Source organism: Paroedura picta, chromosome 4 (assembly GCF_049243985.1).
Source record: "Paroedura picta isolate Pp20150507F chromosome 4, Ppicta_v3.0, whole genome shotgun sequence".
Taxonomy (NCBI): Eukaryota; Metazoa; Chordata; class Lepidosauria; order Squamata; family Gekkonidae; genus Paroedura; species Paroedura picta.
Genome location: NC_135372.1, coordinates 68,903,233 through 68,923,478, shown reverse-complemented (window position 1 = coordinate 68,923,478; position 20,246 = coordinate 68,903,233). Strand labels below are relative to the sequence as shown.

Here is a 20,246-nt window from a genome sequence, read left to right as displayed (position 1 = left end):
CAATATAAATCATCAGTTTTATAAGATTAAATGTACTGAAAATGAATACTAGAGATATGGCTAGAGCAATTTCATAAAGATGTTTGCTAGGATTTAGCTTTACCTTCCTGTTCTATATTAAACAGGGTTTCTTAAGAGAGCTAATCAAAAGGAGCAAATAAGGATGGGGGTGGACACTTGACCCATATTATCTGAATTCTACTCTCTGTCCTTGTCAATCCTGGAAAAAGAAAGGCAGCTGTACCATCAAGATGATTTTGCTCTGTGCCATTTTACAACATTATAATCTAGTATTGACTGTAAGTATCAGTAAGCAATATACAGCGATGATTTGACCAAAACTCCTTGTAGTAGTTGTACCCTGTTATCTTTAATAAAAACATCTCCATTTCTTTATGGCCAAGCAAAGCAGCTTTTATTGCAGTTGTTCCTCATGAAAACTGCCTTGTTCATCCTAAATTCAGCTTGCAGCATTTTGTCCATAGGGACTAATTCACTTGATTCTCCATGGATGCATTGATAATAGCTGACCTAGTTAGTATATTCAAACTATATAACCTGCAAAATATCAGAATCATAATTTAAATTGGAAATTTAATCTGGAAGTTATAATGGCATAACAATATATTGGATATATTGGGCCTTACGCTCTGGGGGTCACAATTTACTGGTTGTTCCTGGCCCCAAAGAAGCACACTTGGCCTCGACCATGGCCAGGGCCTTTTTGGTCCCGACTTGGTGGAATCAGCTGTGGGCCTTGCAGGACCTTTTGGCATTCTGCATGGCCTGCAAAAATGTCTTAGATTTTTATACTGCCCTCTCAAATGGCTGAGGGTGGTTTACATAAAACGTTGCAGGGGTTACATAGAACATCATAAGTATATAACACAGTCATAACATAACAACAACAGTTCCAACAGTGGTTGTACGATTAATAGAATTTTGATGGCTTTGATTAACAATATTATAACAGGAATGATAACTTTAACAGAACCCTTCAGGGAGGTCAGACTGGTTCAGGTCATGGAAGGGGTGTCAGAGGGGGGGAGCAGTGGATGATTGTCAAGTCAGTCGGCCTCGAAACAAATGCCTGGTGGAGGAGCTCCCTTTTGCAGGCCCTGTGGAATTGTGGGAATTTGGGCAGGGCCCTGATCTCTTCCGGGAGCTCATTCCAAAAGGTGAGGGCCAGGACAGAGATGGCTCTGGCCCTTGTTGAAGACCAACATGCTGCTTTGAGACCAGCCTGTTGGCAGTGGCGGAGCATAGTGCTCTTTTGGGGGTATAGACAGAAAGACGGTCTCTCAGGTACGCTGGGCCCAAGCCATGTATGGCCTTGAAGGTAAGAACCAAAACCTTTAAGTCTGATCTGGAATTCAATTGGGAATCAGCTGAGTCATTGAAGTATGGGACGGATTTGGGATATCCATGGTGTATCGGTGAGAATCCTGGTTGTGCTGTTCTGAACCAGTTGTAGTTTCCAGATCAAGGATAATGGTAGGCCTGCCTAGAGTGAGTTGCAGAAGTTCATAGAGGTGACCATCGTATGGATCACTGTGGCTAGGTGTTCTGGGGCCAAGTAGGGTGCTAGTAGCTAGCTAGTAGGTACTATTTTTGGTAGCTATAACATCTGAGAGAACAGTAGGAGAACTAGCGGCCCTGTCTTGCAATCTCCGTATACCCAATTCCATACAGACAAGGTAATCCTCAAACCTATCGGCTTTGTGTCCCAAATAGTTTCATGGTTCCATTTGGGCCAAGCAATCTCTCTTCCAGTTTTCTACCCTGTTCCTACTTCTGCAGAAAGGACACTGCACACAATGGATGCCTGTAGGCATTGATCTTTAATTTGGATGGGTCAGATACTTCAGAGTAGACAGAAACATCTTTATATGCTTTTGGGACCAGAACAAAGGGAAAAAAGCTTCCTCTCAGACATATCCCGATGGATGGTTTCAGTCATTCGTATGTTATATGCCTCTTGAACATAAGAACATTGTCTTCAACAATGGGCTCAAGCCATTTCAACAGCGTTCTTAGCAGGTCTCCCACTGGATGATATTTGATGTTTGTCAGACACTACTCAATGGACGTCCAGTCCCAGAGTGAGACTGCTGTGGGGTTCTACAATCAGTCTTCTGCTAATTTCACCCACACACTCCTCCAGGTGAGTGATTTTACTATTTTCCCATGTGAAACTGCACATAAGGCACAAAGATGAAAACAGAGTTGTACTTACCTGTTGCACTTACTTGCTGTTTCTCCAGTGATCTTCTGTGCAGGCACACATCCCTCCCTCTTTTCCCCACTGTGGGCAATTTCTCCTACATGCATAGTTCCCAGGCAGTGGGATAGGAGAACTGAGGGAGCAGTGCTATCCTCTCCCACATCATATGAATTTTGGGCAGGACAATCACCCTACTCCTCTATGATGGGTAGGGGTTAGCACTCCTGGGAGTAAAAAACTGCAAAATAAATCTCTCTAGCTCCTCTCTGTGGCACAGTCCCTGTGTGTGCCTACATAGACCACCACTTAAGGAACAGCACTTACAGGCAAATGCAACGTTACACTATAAATAATTGCTGAATCAGAATGCACCTAATTATCTAATCTAGTCATATTAACCACAATTTAAAAAGAGACAAAGGCTCACTCATATCAGACTAGCTGATAGTAGTACAACTTATTACTATAGCTGCAGTTTGGTTTAAGTCATGAAGAGAGAGCAGTACTGACTGTTTTTACTAATGCTTTGTTCACAGATAAGAGACAAGTTATTTCGTCATTTCTATAAACATGAGAGGAAAGTATTTAAATGTGGCATTTTCCATTAGCTCCACAATTTATGATAATTAAACCTATATGTTTCAGTTCATTCTTGACATTTATGCCATAATAAAATTCAACAGCACTGTCTTCCTAAAAAATAAAAATAGTTTCAAAACTTTGCAAGGTTTTAAAAATTATAGTACGTAAGTTGTGGATGGTGTGTGCATGTAAATTATACACGTAATTAGTTCACATACAATTAGTAGGCAATTACAATTAGAAATGCTACAACAGCTTTCTTACTTAACAATTTTTGTGCTGCAAATCTGACCCTCTTAAATTTCAAGGCACCATTTTTATAGCAACTTTAAAACAATACTTTATTAACCTTTGCAGAAATTCTGTTCTTCTACAGTTATTTCTGCATTTTGATAGGTTGAGTCCATGAATCAGATCATTCCCAAATAGGTAATACAAATTCCTGTCTTTAGCAACGACAGTATGATGGAGCATTATAAGCAACACAGCAATCAAATATAATGATGTTAACATTTCAGTTTATTCTTGTATGTTCTCGTTTGATATTCAGCTGCTGCATGACAATGAATTGGCTTGTACCAGTAAACATAAGTGACTGTGTTATTAGCACGCAAAACATGGTAAATTGCCTTGGATTATATTTAAAAGCCCAGAATTTCAATTTGTTCATTATCTGACTGATTATTTCATGCTTGCTTCTATTACAGATTACCAAGGTTGTGTGCTATCTTTTCTCCCATCCAAATTTAGTAACATGATATATAAATACATGAATTTTCCTGTTGATGAAGTTAAATCTAAACAAGGATATTATACTGGGTATTAAATTGTTTACTGTAGATAGCAGTGTTGAGAATTTATTTGACATTTATCATGCATACATAAATTTTATAATAACATACTGCTCACATGTAGCTTATGCATAACAGCTTCTTAATGGATATTTCTGGTTTTAAAAGGGACATAGTTTTAGTCATATAATATGAAATATGTAATGTTTAATACATTTTCTTGGCTGAGTTGCTAAGATTTATAACTCCCATTTACCCACCTTCAAAGTGGAACCTATTGGCTGGTATTACTTTGCAATATTGTGCAAACTTTGTTGGATATTGTACGGTATATGAATATAATAAATAATAAATAAATAAATAAGAGGATCCAGGCAAGAAAGAGTTAAGACAATTCTCGCTCTCCCTCTCTTTCTCTGGTACATTTGGCAGTTGCCCCCACCCTCTTATCAGTTAGATGCTGAGTTAGATGCTGAGAATCTTCTGCTGCCGATTGCCTTCTGTTTCATCTTATATATTAAATATACCTATATAAATATGTCATGTGCTTTCATTTTTGTAAGTAAAAATTCTATCTCTTGTTATCATTAGAGTCAGGTTATCTTTGTAATTTGTTTGAACAGCATTTCCCCCTAAACTGGGAAATGTGGAACATTGGAGATTCTGTATAAAAGTTCTGTGCTTCCAAGTCAAATAATTTTTTTTTACATTTAACCCAATAAAATTACCCTAGTTTAAGACCACTGAATAACTCTGCATAGGATTGCAGTGTTAGTTCTGTATTTATTTTGTACAACTCTTTCCTACAAGGAGTTCAGGGCAGTGTAATTCCCTCCCTACATTTATCACTATATATTTATGTATTTATTTAAAACTGTATATCCCACCTCTCCATTTCAATTTAAAGAAGCTAACACTACCATAAAATAGGGTACCAAAACACATAATATCAGCATGAATCAAAATACTTTTAATGAACCTCTTTGTACAATTCTCCACAGTAAATAATACACGGTGCCTAAAACTGTCTTCACACAATTCTCAATTTCTAATCATAATCTTTAACTGCTCCTGCGGAGCCGATTAAATAATCGGTTAAGGGCACCTAAGGAGGACCCTGTCCGTGATGAGGAAGGGTGCCGATAGGCCCCTTCCTCATGACTGACAATCGGAGGGCCCAATCGGCAGGCGCAAAGCGCCTGCCGATTGGGCCCTCCAATTGTCAGTCCGGCGGTGCGCAGCTCGCAATTGGTCCCTTGCCGCTGGACTGCCTAATCGGGAGGCGCTTCACGCCTCTCGATCCGTCCCCCTTCCACCTTGACTGCAGCCGCGCCGAAGCCGCCATTCCCTCCGTCGCCTCACGCACACCCGGTCGCCCTGCGCCCTGAAAGGGCCAGCCGCCGCGGACCTGCCGCCACCTCCTCCTCCTCGCCAACAACTGGCCACGCCATGGCCGCCCAGGAGCAGCCTGCGCCGTCAGCCGACACTCCGGCGCCCGCCTGCAGCATCGCCCGCGCCTCCCACAACGGCTCCTCTACTGTCCCCACACACGCCCCGCTTGCCTTCGGAAGCTCCGGCCACGCTTGAACTCCCGCGGCTACGCACGCACACCTGTGAACGTCATTTCTTCTACGATGAATCCCCTGGGGGGCCCGGGGGCAAACCTCACTCCACCACTGCGGAGAAGGCCCTGCGGAGAGCCTCGCCACCACACACACAGTACGCCACGAACAGCCTGGGCCCTGGGGGGAGGGGCCACAGAGAGACACCTACGGAGATCTGGAATCTCCGCCCATGCTTCCGCCACCACGGCAACGCGCCCACACATCTGCGCGTCCTTTCTTCCCACTGGCTGTGGGAAGAAGATCTGGAACGGAGATCTGGAATCTCCTGCGGTGGCCAGGGGCAAGCTTCACCCCAATTACTCCGGCTGCTGCGGGAAGGGGCCCGGGGAGAGCCTCGCCGCCGCCCACACAATAAGCCACAACGAGCCTGGCCCCAGGAGGGGGGAGGGGCCGCGGAGACACACAGACGGAGACAGACACAGATGGAGAGCTACAGACTGTGTGAGAGAAACACAGGCAGACACCACACAGAGAAGGACGGGGAACAAGGAAGGACAATACGAGGGGAGAAATGAGACAGAGGGACATACTGGCCTTGGAGAAACACATAGAGAAGGACACACAGTTCCACAGATTGCCATGGATGGGAGACACACAGGAGATACAGCCAGGACTCGGTGGCTGCGTCAGAGGATAGGGGGCAGCCAGACAGAAACACATGGCGCTGGGAGACTTTGACAGATCTACGCAGAGACAGAGAGACACAGCCAGAAAACAGATTCAGGAAGACAAGAAGCCAGACACACTACAAGCTCACACATGTGCTGCCCCACCCTTCCTAGCAACTGTGGTCTTCACACGTCGCTGTCTCTGCTCCCAGGGCTGGGGGAAGCCATGCCCACTCTCTCCCCCCCTCTCCTGCTGGGGCAACCGAGCGCAGGACCATTTCTTCTAGCGCCCGCTGTTTGCCAGCCACAGCGGGCTTAAATTCTAGTTGATAAATAATTAATATACATGCTCTTATTAGCATAGATGGCTTATATGCATTGATGGAGGATAGAAAAAAATTTGGATTGTAATGCAAGGTCAGCTGAATCTGTAAAACAATAAAGCTTACAAGATAAATATAGACAGCACTCTTAGCAACAACCTGAATGTAGAAGTATTCTCAAATTTTTCACTCAATTTGACAGTGGCTATCTTACCCATCAATAAGTCTAACATCCACTTTCCTGACCAATACCACTTCCACATAGTCTGGATCTAGTTTATCATTTCAATTTCTGGCTTCTTCTGTAAGAAGTCAGTTGTTTTATGATTGCAGCTGTAGTGCATGGTTGAATTCAGTATCTTTACTAGGGATGGGTATGGAGTGAAAGAAGATGGTTCAGTTCAATAAATATGGCAACCTACAGATCAAACCTCAAACTGAACTTGTCTCCCACAGACCAAACTAATCTTGCAGGTTTGGTTCTCCCTTTCTTCTGGCTGAGGTTTGCTGCAGCTGGAAGAAAGGGGGAATTATCGGGAAAAGGACTTCCCTTCTTCCTTTCTCCTGGCCATGGTAAGCCAGAATGCTTAGCTGTTAGGTTTAAATGGCTGTGAAAATTTAACTCTTTGGTTTAGCTCCTTATCACTTTGGGGTGAGGGGGCAAAACCAGAGTGTTAAATATGGGAGTTAAGTGCTTCCCAGGAGATTTTATCCCCATCTTTCTTCTGGCCCAGCTGTTTTAGGCTCACTCAGACAGCCTTTTCAAAGGGCTTGTGTGAGCCAGCTGAGCCAGTGGAGAGAGTTCAAACAGCTGAATGGAACCAGACAAAGTTTGGTGAATATTTGAAGAGCATGTCTAATCTTTATCCTCCTCCAAGAAGGTAATGGCAGTTTTGGAACAGTCAGCATCATTCATTTTGTGCTATGCAACCATTCACAGTACAACTACTAGAAACTCTGTGCACTGCTCTGAATGCACAGATGCAGAGATCCATGCATGTGCTAAAGGTGCCAATTCCATAGTTTATGGGTGCATGTGTCTGTGGTTCTTCTGCTTAGTTCTGTAAGAAAGCAAACATTAGATTTTCACTGCAATATTTGTATTTGAAACAGAGCATCCCTAAAACTGTTTATACATGACATAAAAATTGGCTTCCAACAGTTCAAGAACAACTTGGTACAAGAAAGGTACTAGCTTATTTTTCATGCTTTTCAACTTTGTAAAAATAAAAAGTAAAGCAAAGTGTAGCAGTGTAGATCGTTTTCATATTTATAGGTGGAAATAGATACATATGTCACGGTATAGTCCATAAAGTAGACTTGAATTCTTTATGAAGTCCAGCAATTTGACCTCATTAAAGCATATGAAGTTTCCCAACCTTTATATCCTTACTTGTGTTTATCTCTTTAAAAGAAAATTGCCTTGACAAATGCTACCCTCGCTCATCTTGATTACAAGGATACAATTATCCAAAGGAAGCCGCGCCCGCGGGTCAGCCCGCGCCCGGAAGCCACGCCCGCGGGTCTGGCCGCGCCCGGAAGCCACGCCCGCGGGTCGGGCCGCGGCCGGAAGCCACGCCCGCGGGTCGGGTCGCGCCCGGAAGCCACGCCCGCGGGTCGGGCCGCGCCCGGAAGCCACGCCCGCGGGTCGGGCCGCGCCCTGAAGCCACGCCCGCGGGTCGGGCCGTGCCCGGAAGCCACGCCCGCGGGTCGGGCCGCGCCCGGAAGCCACGCCCGCGGGTCGGGCCGCGCCCGGAAGCCGCGCCCGCGGGTCGGGCCGTGCCCGGAAGCCGCGCCCGCGGGTCGGGCCGTGCCCGGAAGCCACGCCCGCGGGTCGGGCCGCGCCCGGAAGCCACGCCCGCGGGTCGGGCCGCGCCTGGAAGCCACGCCCGCGGCTCGGGCCACGCGGACGCGGCGAGAGGCGCTTCGCGGCGTCAGACTGCCGGACAGGGAGCCCCCGGCAGCCGCGCTCCGCGCGACTGCCGGGGGCTCCCTCAGGCAGTGGCCTGACACGGCGAGAGGCGCTTTGCGCCTCTCGCCGCGTCAGGCTGGGAGCAACTGCCATTTTGGGCTGTATCGACAGGGGCATCACATCAAAATCACAAGATTTCATAGTCCCATTGTATACCGCACTGGTCAGACCTCACCTGGAGTACTGTGTGCAGTTCTGGAGGCCTCACTTCAAGAAGGACGTCGATAAAATTGAAAGGGTACAGAGGAGAGCGATGAGGATGATCTGGGGCCAAGGGACCAAGCCCTATGAAGATAGGTTGAGGGACTTGGGAATGTTCAGCCTGGAGAAAAGGAGGTTGAGAGGGGACATGATAGCCCTCTTTAAGTATTTGAAAGGTTGTCATTTGGAGGAGGGCAGGATGCTGTTTCTGTTGGCTGCAGAGGAGAGGACACGCAGTAATGGGTTTAAACTTCAAGTACAACGATATAGGCTAGATATCAGGAAAAAAATGTTCGCAGTCAGAGTAGTTCAGTAGTGGAATAGGCTGCCTAAGGAGGTGGTGAGCTCCCCCTCACTGTCAGTCTTCAAGCAAAGGTTGGATACACACTTTTCTTGGATGCTTTAGGATGCTTTGGGCTTATCTTGCGTTGACTAGATGGCCTGTATGGACCCTTCCAACTCTATGATTCTATGATTCTATGATTCATATTCAAACTCTGCCCACACAGAGTTCAAAACCAGCATCTTGAATTTAAGACAGATTGAGATCTAAAGCACTCACTTGGAATAGCTTCCATATAAATATGTTAGCAAAGTCAGTGTTTTCATATCAAAACTGAAATATGTAGGGAATGTAATTTCAGTTTCTATGTCCCTAAATTAATTACTTACAATGATTCTGAAATGTCTATAAATCTTGCTTGCATCCAAAAATCCCCCTTAACCTTCAAAACTAGCGGCAGTGAGTTGAAGCACCTTTTCTGAGAGATGTGGGCATTACAAATGGCTTATCTTCTGCTCATGGAACAGGTTCTTGGATCCATGATATTGATTTCAAATACCATTCCAAGCAACAAATTAAGGCTGTTAACCAAATAAGATTTTTTTTCATTGATTGTCTCAATTTTAACTGATTGATTTGTGCATCACATTTACATATTGCAGTACCATAGTATAGACTTTTTAATGATCTTAATGGAAGGGAACAGTTTCTCTTCTTACTTAATTTGTAACTTAATAAAATATACCACACATTGTTTATAAAGAGATATCTTATATTTTTTATTTTAATCAACACTTGGGAGTATGAAATATTGATGTGGTTCTCAAATGCAAAAAGGCTTAAACATGATAAAAGTCATACAGAATATCAAAAATCCAGTTTGAGATATATTGATTTCAGTCACCTTTCATTATCGCATTGCTTGAATTCATATTGTGCAAGAATCTGTAGCAGTTTTTTATCCTGAAAGACCATTTTTCTCCAGCTGAAGAGGTTCTTTTGTTAGAGATTCCATTCTGAGGAAAGGTTTCAAAACTTTGTTTTGTGGAGTGGTTAGGAAGGTGTGAAAGCCTCCCTACTGATGAAATTTTGTGGAACCTTCATTGGGTCTGGGTACTGATGGACTGAAGGGACAGGAACATCAGTAGTAAAGGAAGTGATCTTTCATTTCACACAGGAACATAGCCATGTACTCCTTTTGGAAAGTGTTACCTGCTTCTTGAGTATGTACTGTCCAAGATGAGCTGCCTGATTGAGATGTATTTTCTGTTTCTGATCTACCTTGAGATATGCTGTTATTTCATGTGCAAAGGTAAAGGTAAAGTAAAGGTATCCCCTGTGCAAGCACTGGGTCATGTCTGAGCCTTGGGGTGACACCCTCCAGCTTTTTCATGGCAGACTCAATACAGGGTGGCCTTGCCAGTGCCTTCCCCAGTCATTACCGTTTACCCCCCAGCAAGCTGGGTACTCATTTTACCGACCTCGGAAGGATGGAAGGCTGAGTCAACCTTGAGCTGGCTGCTGGGATCGAACTCCCAAGCTTATGGACATCGTGTCAGACAGCATTTCTGCTGCTTACCACTCTGTGCCACAAGAGTGCATTGCCTTCTAAATTGGCTACAGGTCTTGTGATCTGACATTGTGGGTGCAGCTATAACCTTTAGCTAGATTTTACATATTCAATGGTTGTATAGGTTCAGAGAAGTGAACCCCATTTCGCCAGAGTTTTTTTCTTCTAAATAAGTTTGATGGTTGTTGTTATCATATCCTTCAAAAGAAGCTGTAATCTTGCAATGATTATGGAACAGATCATTTAAAAATTGGTTTCTCTCAACTATCTTCAATGACATGTAAGCTGTAGAGTTGGATGCTAATTTTACCAAGAAGTATAATGTATACCAACAAGTATACATTATAAGAAATGTTTACTTTGGATATTTACTTCTTTTATTAAGAAGATAACCTGTCATGTCAAGATTGTAGGAAGAACAATCATTGTCAGAGTGACCTCACATAAATCTAAAACTGTGTGTGTGTGTGTTTGAAAAAGGAAGAGGGAGAGGGAGGGAGGACGCACACAAACATAAATTGCTGCCTCCATAGGGTCGTAATTTTTAGTTTCATGCTCTATTGCCACTAAACATTAAATACCCATTACCTATCAGTGTGCCAGAAATTCCTAGGGACAGTGTATTTGATTGACTCTATTTGTTGCATTGAGCTGCCAATTTGCAGCAAGCTAGTATATAAAATCAAACCTGTTCCTACTATCCCTGAACACCAGATGTTTTCCATTAATAAGGCCCACAGCAACCCCCTGCAGCAGAACATTCCTTGTCTGCCTGTCACTGAGCTCTTTCATGGCCTTCCAGAGAGTGTGAGATGCACCTGGAGCTATACAGATGTATGGGTAAGACAGAGTAAAAGGGAAATGCTGGATCTGGGAGTGCAGTATAAACATGTACGCCATGCATATTTTTTGACAGATGCATTTGAAGGAATTTTAAATGATCTGTTTTTTTTAATGCCTTTCAATGTAAAGGCCCAAAAATTGTCATGCTGCATTAAATCATGTAGTTTGATACCTTGCTCTTGTCTAGCAGAAGTTCAATTACTCAGAACAGAAAGGGTCAGTCCCTGATAATGCACGTGGCTTGCCCTCACAAATGATGCATATGACACTTTGGAAGAATGGCAAAACTCTCTCTGCTCTATTCCTTGTTTCTGGAAGCATGATGTTACATTAATCACAGAACAGTGGCTCAAGATGTATGTTTTAAATGAATAATGGTACTGAACAATCTTACTTGTCACAACGTATGATATACCAAGTCAAACAGTCCATCAGTCATAAATTGTGGCCTGCATAGTCCTATGCTACCTCTTCTTTTTGTAGTTTTTGACATGCAGCAAAACTCAGGGTGTTTAAATAACTGGTGGACACAGTCTGGAGCAAGTCTGGTGGCAAACTTGTAACAAAGCATCAAGAACATCATATAAGATGCTTATGAATGCTTGTGAAATGGTGGTGAAAGCCATTAAAAAGGAATTCTATACAGCCACCACTACTTCTATGAACATTCACCAGCACAATTATTTAAAGCAATTAGATCATTGACATTCATGGACTGTCTCAAAACAAATTGGAGATTAGCTGTGAGGCTTTTGCGACCTATTTTGCATAGAAATCTTACTGCGCTGACCAGACCTTCCCACCAAATTTGATGCAGAATATGATCTAGAGCCCCCTTGGCTATTTCAGAGTCTGATTTTGGACCACTTTGGTCTGCTTTCCTTGGCAGAAGTGGACAAGGCCCTGGCAGATGTCCAGCCAACAACTTGCACTCTTGATGCATGGTCAGTGGTGAAGAGAAATGAGGTCCCCTCTGGAATACCATCAACCTGTCTGTGATTTCAGGGACGTTTCCTGTGAGGCTGAAAAAGACAGTGGTGCAGCCTTTATTGAAAAAAAACAAAAGTTGGATTCCTCCAACCTGGCCAACTATGCCCAGTTTTGCATTTAGCATTTCTGAGTAAGGAGATTGAATGGGTGGTGGCAGGTAAACTTGGAAGAAACTTCAGTACTTGATCCTTTCCGATCCAGTTTCCATTCTGGTCATGAGGTGGAGATGGCTCTGGTCACCCTGACAGACGATCTCAGGAGAAAGTTGGACCTAGGTGGAACAGTGCTGCCACTCCTCTTAGATCTAAGGGCAGCATTTGAAATGGCCACAAACTATTGACCCACCGCCTAACTCAGATAGGAATTAAAGACACAGCCTTGAAAAGGCTTGAGTTCATCCTCCAAAATCAGGGACAAAGGGTGGCAATAGGGTTTGTCCCAGTGTAGCGCCCAAAACTGTGGGGTCCCACAGGGAGCCGTCCTTTCCCCAGTGCTATTTAATATCTATATGCATCCCCTCACCCAGTTGATCTGGAATTTTGGGCTTGGTTGGCACTAGTTTACAGATGATACCCAGCTATTTCTGCTAGTGGATGACAATCCATCAGCACCCCCAGAAACCTGACGAGATGGCTGGAGGCCATGGTAGATTGGCTTGAGTGGAGTTGGCTGAAGTTGAATGCAGCCAAGACTGTCTGAGCTGGCATGTAGAGGGACAGGTGATCATAGAATCATAGAATCACAGAGGTGGAAGGGGCCATACAGGCCATCTAGTCCAACACCCTGCTCAATGCAAGATCAGCCCAAAGCATCCTAAAGCAATACAGCAATACAATGATACAGCTTCCAGCATTTGATGGGGTACATCTGTACTTACTGTCAAAAGGCTGGACATGATTTTAGACCCTTCATTAACAATGGAAGGCCAAATCATGAAGATGCCCACCTGCCATTTTTCCAACTGTGCCAGGCAAGGCAGCTTGCACCATTCCTCTTGTAGCCAGAGCTAGCAAATGTGATCCATGCGACAGCCACCTCTAGATTAGACTTCTGCAACTTATTCTATGCAGGGCTGCCCTTGAGACTGCTCTGGAAACTCCAATTGGTCTAGAATGCGGATGTACAAGTCCTGACAGGGACTCAATATGGAGCACACATAACACTGGTGTTCACTCAACTGCATTGACTCCAGACTGGAGACCAAATCAAGTTCAAAGTGCTGGCTTTAACCTTTAAATGGTCTGAGTCCAGTATACCTGTGGGACTGCCTTTATAATCCCCAAGGGCACTGAGATCCTCACAACAACATCTGCTCAGGGTCCCCGGCCCAAAAGAGGTGAAGTTGGCCTTGGCTCCAACCTAGTGGAATGAGCTCCCAGAAGCGTTCAGGGCCCTATGGGAGCTATATCAGTTCTGCAGTGCCTGCAAAATGGAGCTAATCCACTGAGCATATGGTCGAGGCAAAAAATAACACTCACTATGGAAGTCTGGCCTTATTGCCAGGGGAAGGGAGAGAAGGAAGTGGAAGATCAGCTCCACCCTGAACTTTTGGAAGGGCAGGATACAAATAAAAATGTATCATTATTATTATGTGCAAACAAAAGCTGGTCCAGAATGTGGATCAGGTGCTCAGGTCCTTACAAGGACTCAGTGGAGAGCACATATTCAGCCAGCATTCCAGGAGCTGCTCTGGTTACCAGTTGAATACTGGATCAAGTTAAAGTTATTGGTTTTAACCTTTAAGGCCTTACATGATTTTTAACCTTTAAGGCCTGCATAAGGGACCATGTCCTCAAGTACGTCCCCTGAAGAGTATTGTGCTCCAGCTGGTATTGAAGAGTATTGTGCTCCAGTAAAATTGGCCTTGACCAGTGCCAGGGCTTTTTCAGCTTTGGCTCCAGCCTGGTACAACAAGTTGCATGCTGGAATCCAGGTCCTATCAGAGTGGACAAAGTTCCAAAGTGACTGCAACATGGCACTTTTCCACTAGGCATGTGATTGAAGCCAACTCAAGCACCACATGATATCAGAAAGGGCACTCCCTCGCCCCCTTGCTTACAATCTGAAATCTGGATATAACATCATTGGCAGAATTTCTCTGACCTATGTGGCCAGAGCCAGAGCACTCAATAGGGTTTTAATTTAAAATTTTAGATTGTTGTTTGTAAATATTTTTATATCTGCTTTGAATATATTGACAGCTGCCCCGAGCCTGTTGTCAGGGAAGGGTGGCCAATAAATCGAAATCTAAATGATGATGATGATGATGAACATGATGATAGAACAGATCAAGCAAATATAACACTGGGTTGGATCCTGTAGATCTGTTCCATTAGTGGTTGCACTTTCCTTTAGCAACTTGTGCAACGGGAAATGCCCAGGGCCATTCCGCACGAGTTTAATGTAGCAGAAGGCTTTCATATTGTAAATGCTACTAATTTGCAGTTCCGCAAGACGTCGCACACAATCTGCAACACTCCTGCAACCGTTCCGTGAAAAGCGATTCGTTGTAGCGCTTCTAGGGAAATCAGGAAAAGTGGATTCACCCTTCAAAAAGCGCTACACTCTTGCAAACAATCTGCAACACTAGCGAAAAAGACCTGTGTGTTCTCATTGTTGCAGTTCCAACAAAGTCCCTCCCCCTGGCTCTCTCCTCCGAACTTCCGGCAAAGTGATCGCCATTTTTTTCCCCTCGGAGCGAGCGGGGAAAGCCACAAACCAGCGAGGCTTCTTTCACCCAGCGAGGCTTCTCTAGCTACAGTCCCTCCACAGAAGTGCTTTAAAGCTCCCCTAAGTCCCTAAGCACAACACAGCCCTGTTTGCAAGTTCCCTTTATTTTCGGCCGAAAATCGCACCCGTGCGGGGGTGGGATTTTTTTTTCGGGGGAGAGTGGTAACGATGAATTGCCAGCTCACACGCCAGCTAGATGGGTCTTTCCGTTGCAAGGAATCAAGGCATATTCGTTGCAATGTGTGTTGTTGTTTTTTTCACCTGTGCTTAAAGGGAAAGGGGCTTTTCCGGAGCATGATAACAACCGCCCATTGGCTGTTCATTTGATTGATGGCCAGGGGTGGGACAAAGCACAGAAAAAATCACTTCCTTTCTAGCGATTCCTGCAAGACCAGAAACCTGTGGGGAACGAATGAAATGCTACAGGATTCCACTACAAATGCAGGTATGCATAACGCCGAGATTCCACTATTTAAAATAGCGTTATTGCTTTGTTGAACCAATTGGCAACATTGGTCTTTGTGCAGAAACACCCCCACTGTTAGCAGAACAGGATACATCCCACTGTATATGAGAGAGAAAAAATGATGCTTATGACAATGGACTGCTTTATGATGATTATGACTATGAAGGGACATGGTAGCATCTCTGTCTAAACAACCTCAAACCACATTATACAAAGATCATTCACCACTGTTATGATTTTAATTCTACAATATACTTAAAAACATGAAGGTGGAAGATTAAACAGGCCAGGATGTTGGATGAACAGAAAATGGATATGCCAATTATTCAGGTGCAAAGCCCTCAGAAGTAGCTGGCAGTGAGAGCTGTTCATCCTCACGCAACAAGTGACACGAGCGCTACAAGTCAGATTGGGGGCATTTGACTGGCAAGTGTGTCCTTACACCTCAACTTTGTATCTGGAAAATTCTGCTATGACTTTTATTCAGAAATGCCAGAAAGCCCAAGCAGGTCTTGATTTTTAAAAAAAATCTTTCTGGTGTCATTTTTCTTGGCCAGTAGAAATATAAATACAAGCTCATTTTGGAAATGACAGTGAATAACTGTGTGCTTCAGATTTCAGATAACTATGATATCCTCAATAGCTTTTTCTGAGTTCTCAGGTCTCATGTACAACCCAATTCTGCATATATTCCAGTCCAGAATAGCAGGGTACTTCTTTGGCAGAACCTGATAACAGTAGTCGAGCAGACAGAGAATGGACTTGCATGTCCAACATTACAGTTCGGCCATAAACTTGGTGTGTGAGCTTGGGCAAAAAAGACACTTTGAGGCTTAACATGGTGAGATAGCACAATCCTCACAAAAAAAACTTTCAACAACAAATAAATTTTAAGAATTATGGGTGGACAGTTTTAAAAGTTACAGGATTTTACAATGAATAAACAGAAATACTTTATGAGGTTCATCTTCCCTTCCTTGCAGAAGACACCAGGCTGGCTTTGTTGTGTTAATGAACTCAGGAAATGTTGATGAATTTAAGCTGCTGCTGACTAGTCCTTTAAAAGAGCTTTAATCACCAGTAGACTCATAGTTCTAGTTAATAATTCATGTCATACACTGGGACTTGGAGTCCTATCTAATCAAGACCCTGCAATATATTGTCATATTTATGGCCACTAAACCGAAAATTATTTATGCTAAAATTCTTTATGACATTTAAGTTTGTACAGAAATAGCTAAGTAGGGCTGCTACAAGAATGTTTATATCTAATCATATTTCTTAGTTCCTTGGAAGGGGAATCATATATAGACTGGACTCTTCCCCCCCCCCATTCCTGTTCACATAGATCCTATGCATCTGCCATTGGTGTACTGCTGAGAAACATCTCTTTACTGAGCATATTAATAAATCTCATAATTTTTCTGTCTGAATCAGCATTTATAAAGTGCTGAGCTTCAGTGTTTGGGAGGGTTTTCCCCCTGCCTCCTTAACAACAACTGCAGAAACTTTATCATAATTTGACTACATTCCTAAGGTTACTTTGGCTTGGAACATGCTTAAATTGTGATTGATTTGCGAAGTCCTAAGCATGTGTGTCTCTAGCTAAAGGGGAAGGTGAATAGTCAGCATTTCTGAAAATCAAGGTACTATCTACCTTGCATGGATACATCTTGTTGAATTCTTACTATAATAACACTAAATTGCAGCTCGTCCTGCCCTCCGGATGATAGCTTCATCCCAACCTCTGTTCTTGGTGCTCCTCCTGTCCACAGAGGTGAGGTACATGACTGTGAAAGAGGGCTTTTTCAGTGGTAACAACTGTGTTGTGGCACCCCCTTCTAAAAAAAAAGTCTTCCTAGAGCTAGGTACTAAGCTAAAACATTTTTGCTTACTCAGGCATTTAAATGAAAATTTTATTAGTCCTGGCTTGTTTTGTGTTGTTTTACATTTCTAATGTTTATTGGGGTTTTCCCCCTTATTAGCTGTTTTCAAGCAGGTATCTGGAAAAGGGGGATTTAAATGTTCTAAGTCCAGTCAGCAGGACTAGCAATACAATAACCTAAAGTTTATGACAAAACATAGGCAGGATGAGAAAACAAGGGCAATAACAGAAATTACCTAACTCTAATTTTTTGCCAGTAGATAGTATAGTATATACCATTCCTCAGCCTGACAGATAGGGACTTGTTTTCATTCAAGAGTAACTAAACACAGTCAGGAGATGTTTTCACATTTCCTCTAGGCTAGCAAAATTAAGTAATATTTATTTACCTACTTAAAGGTAAAGGTATCCCCTGTGCAAGCACCGAGTCATGTCTGACCCTTGGGGTGACGCCCTCCAGCGTTTTCATGGCAGACTCAATACGGGGTGGTTTGCCAGTGCCTTCCCCAGTCATTACTGTTTACCCCCCAGCAAGCTGGGTACTCATTTTACCAACCTCGGAAGGATGGAAGGCCGAGTCAACCTTGAGCCGGCTGCTGGGATTGAACTCCCAGCCCCATGGGCAAAGCTTTCAGACTGCATGTCTGCTGCCTTACCACTCTGCACCACAAGAGGCTCTTATTTACCTACTTACGTCATTTAAATCTTGCCTTTCTCTTCAACAGGAACCCAAAGATGTATATATCTTTCTCCTTTCATCCATTTACTAAGTTCTACATTACAGCCATTTTAATAAATCTCCTTTTGTGGTATAGTTTCAAGGCCATCGGCTTTCAATTATTCTAGTCATATTTTCAGCATTTTAATAAGAGATGGGGTCTGCCATTTGCTCTTGGATTCATTGAAATGACTGCCAGCCACAAAACTGATGTCAGCATTTCCTCTCCCACCCCTACAACAAGCCAAGTTAATTTTGCCTACTAGCATTTAACTTCTTCCCAGATTTATGAACCCTGTTTGCTTTCTGTGTAGCTTTTTAATCTTACATTCATGACAGTTTGATCGCATTTCTGGTTGAAATCCCTTAATGTCCCCTAGTGTTTGCTATCACAGGATTATATTTATAGTAAATGATAACTCTAATATGTGAGCAAGCTGAGAGAAGTAGCAAAAGATCTGCCATTGTAGCAATGAGTACTTAACAAAGGCACGCAAACATGTCACATTGTGTTTACAGATCTTAAGATGCACTCTGTTTAATCCATTTGCAAGTTTAACTGGAGCAGAAAGAGGGCACTAGAGTTCTCTCTGAACATCTGTGCAACCTGTACTGGCTTTGTCAAAGCCAAGAGAAAATATAAAACCTTATTTACTCTCATTTTTTGTGTTAAACTGCTTCAAACAAGAGATGTGTGTGCCTTCTGGCTTAGACATGCTTGACACAAGATGAATTTCCAGTATGGAACTGAATTATTTGAGAGAAATGACAAACTAGATCCTCAGGTATAATGAACACACATGCATCCCTTTTACTGCAAGAAGTAACTTCCAGATAGATAATTTCATCATGTGTGTTACAGCCCATAATGGAAATAAGGCAGATAAAGAATGGTGCTGGTTGAGAGGGGACATGATAGCCCTCTTTTAAGTATTTGAAAGGTTGTCACGTGGAGGAGGGCAGGATGCTGTTTCCGTTGGCTGCAGAGGAGAGGACACGCAGTAATGGGTTTAAACTTCAAGTACAACAATATAGGCTAGATATCAGGAAAAAAATTTTCACAGTCAGAGTAGTTCAGCAGTGGAATAGGCTGCCTAAGGAGGTGGTGAGCTCCCCCTCACTGGCAGTCTTCAAGCAAAGGTTGGATACACACTTTTCTTTGATGCTTTAGGATGCTTAGGGCTGATCCTGCGTTGAGCAGGGGGTTGGACTAGATGGCCTGTATGGCCCCTTCCAACTCTATGATTCTATGATTCTATGATTCTAACTAAGAATGCAGCACCACCTCTGCCTGCATTTCTGAAGGCAGTAGCATATGTTATCTGCACCAAGGGCTGTAAGTTGGTAGCATAACCTCAGTTAATGCTCAGGATGACCTCTAATTTTCCATCAAGCTTGCAAACCCAAATTCCTGCTAGCATAAAAAAAGACCTTTCTTTGTGTGAGGCCGCAGAGAATAGATGACACCAAATTGATGGACAGATAATGTGACTTGGTATAATACATCTTCATCAAGCAAAAGCAATTAATCCTTTGGGAATCTATGGAAGGAGAACGGAGAGTTGCCTTTTCATTACTTTTGTTGTTTAAAAAGCAAGCAGATACGATACTTTTTATTGTCCCAGCTTTACTTACTTCTGATTTCCTTGGCGGTCAATCCACAAGCAATGGAATCGTTACATTGTTTTGGCACACCTGCCCTCCCTCTGCATTTTCACAGTTGTGGAGTCAGTTTATTTTCTTACATATGTGCCTTAAATAATCAGGATTTTCAAGGGAGGGTGCTATCGTTGTCAGTGGTGTCATTGGTGGTATCACACACCTCTTTATTATTGTTTTTTGTGCAATATACTGTTGTAATGATCAAGCAGGTTCTCTGAATTCCCAGCTTTTTTTTTTAAAGCAGGTTGCTAGCTTCTTCCCTTGCAGAGATATGCCTTTTTCCTGTCCTCTGTAACAGGAAGGGCTATAGATGTACATTTTTAAATGAAAGCTAGGAATTCAGAAACTTACTTGACCTACCACTACAGTAGCATACTGATATATCAGGTGATAAACCAAAGGCAACACGGGGGTCAGACTCCTTCACTTTCCCAAGAAGAAATCTCAAGGTTACCTTTGAGATCTGACTACCTTATACACTACTGCTTGCAACTGGTTCAGTTCACTGCTGTCACAATGAGTTTCCTAGCTTTCAGCATAAAATGAAGCTAACAATGAAATATTGAATATGTTCCCTGAGGTCACTGCAGTGAACTAAAGATGAACTTCTGTTCCAGACAAAGCTTCACGACTGCAGGAGTCTGACGAATTATGCTGACAGAATTTGATTTGAGGATTCAGAGTCCCCAAAATGCAGCTTGTGCCTCAAATCCCAAAGATAAATGGTTACCATGGGATACCCAACAGGAGATTTTAAAACTTTACACAAATGA

At 43.3% G+C, this 20,246-nt stretch overlaps 1 long non-coding RNA gene across 1 annotated transcript in view; it reads right to left on the bottom strand.

Moving 5' to 3' along the window:
• Nucleotides 1-5,344, bottom strand: part of LOC143835520 (uncharacterized) — a 73,091-nt gene extending 67,747 nt beyond the window's left edge. Inside the window, exon 1 of the long non-coding RNA XR_013230185.1 lies at nucleotides 5,209-5,344. This is a non-coding gene — a long non-coding RNA (uncharacterized LOC143835520). The remainder of the gene's footprint in view (nucleotides 1-5,208) is intronic.
• Nucleotides 5,345-20,246: the final 14,902 nt, after the last annotated feature.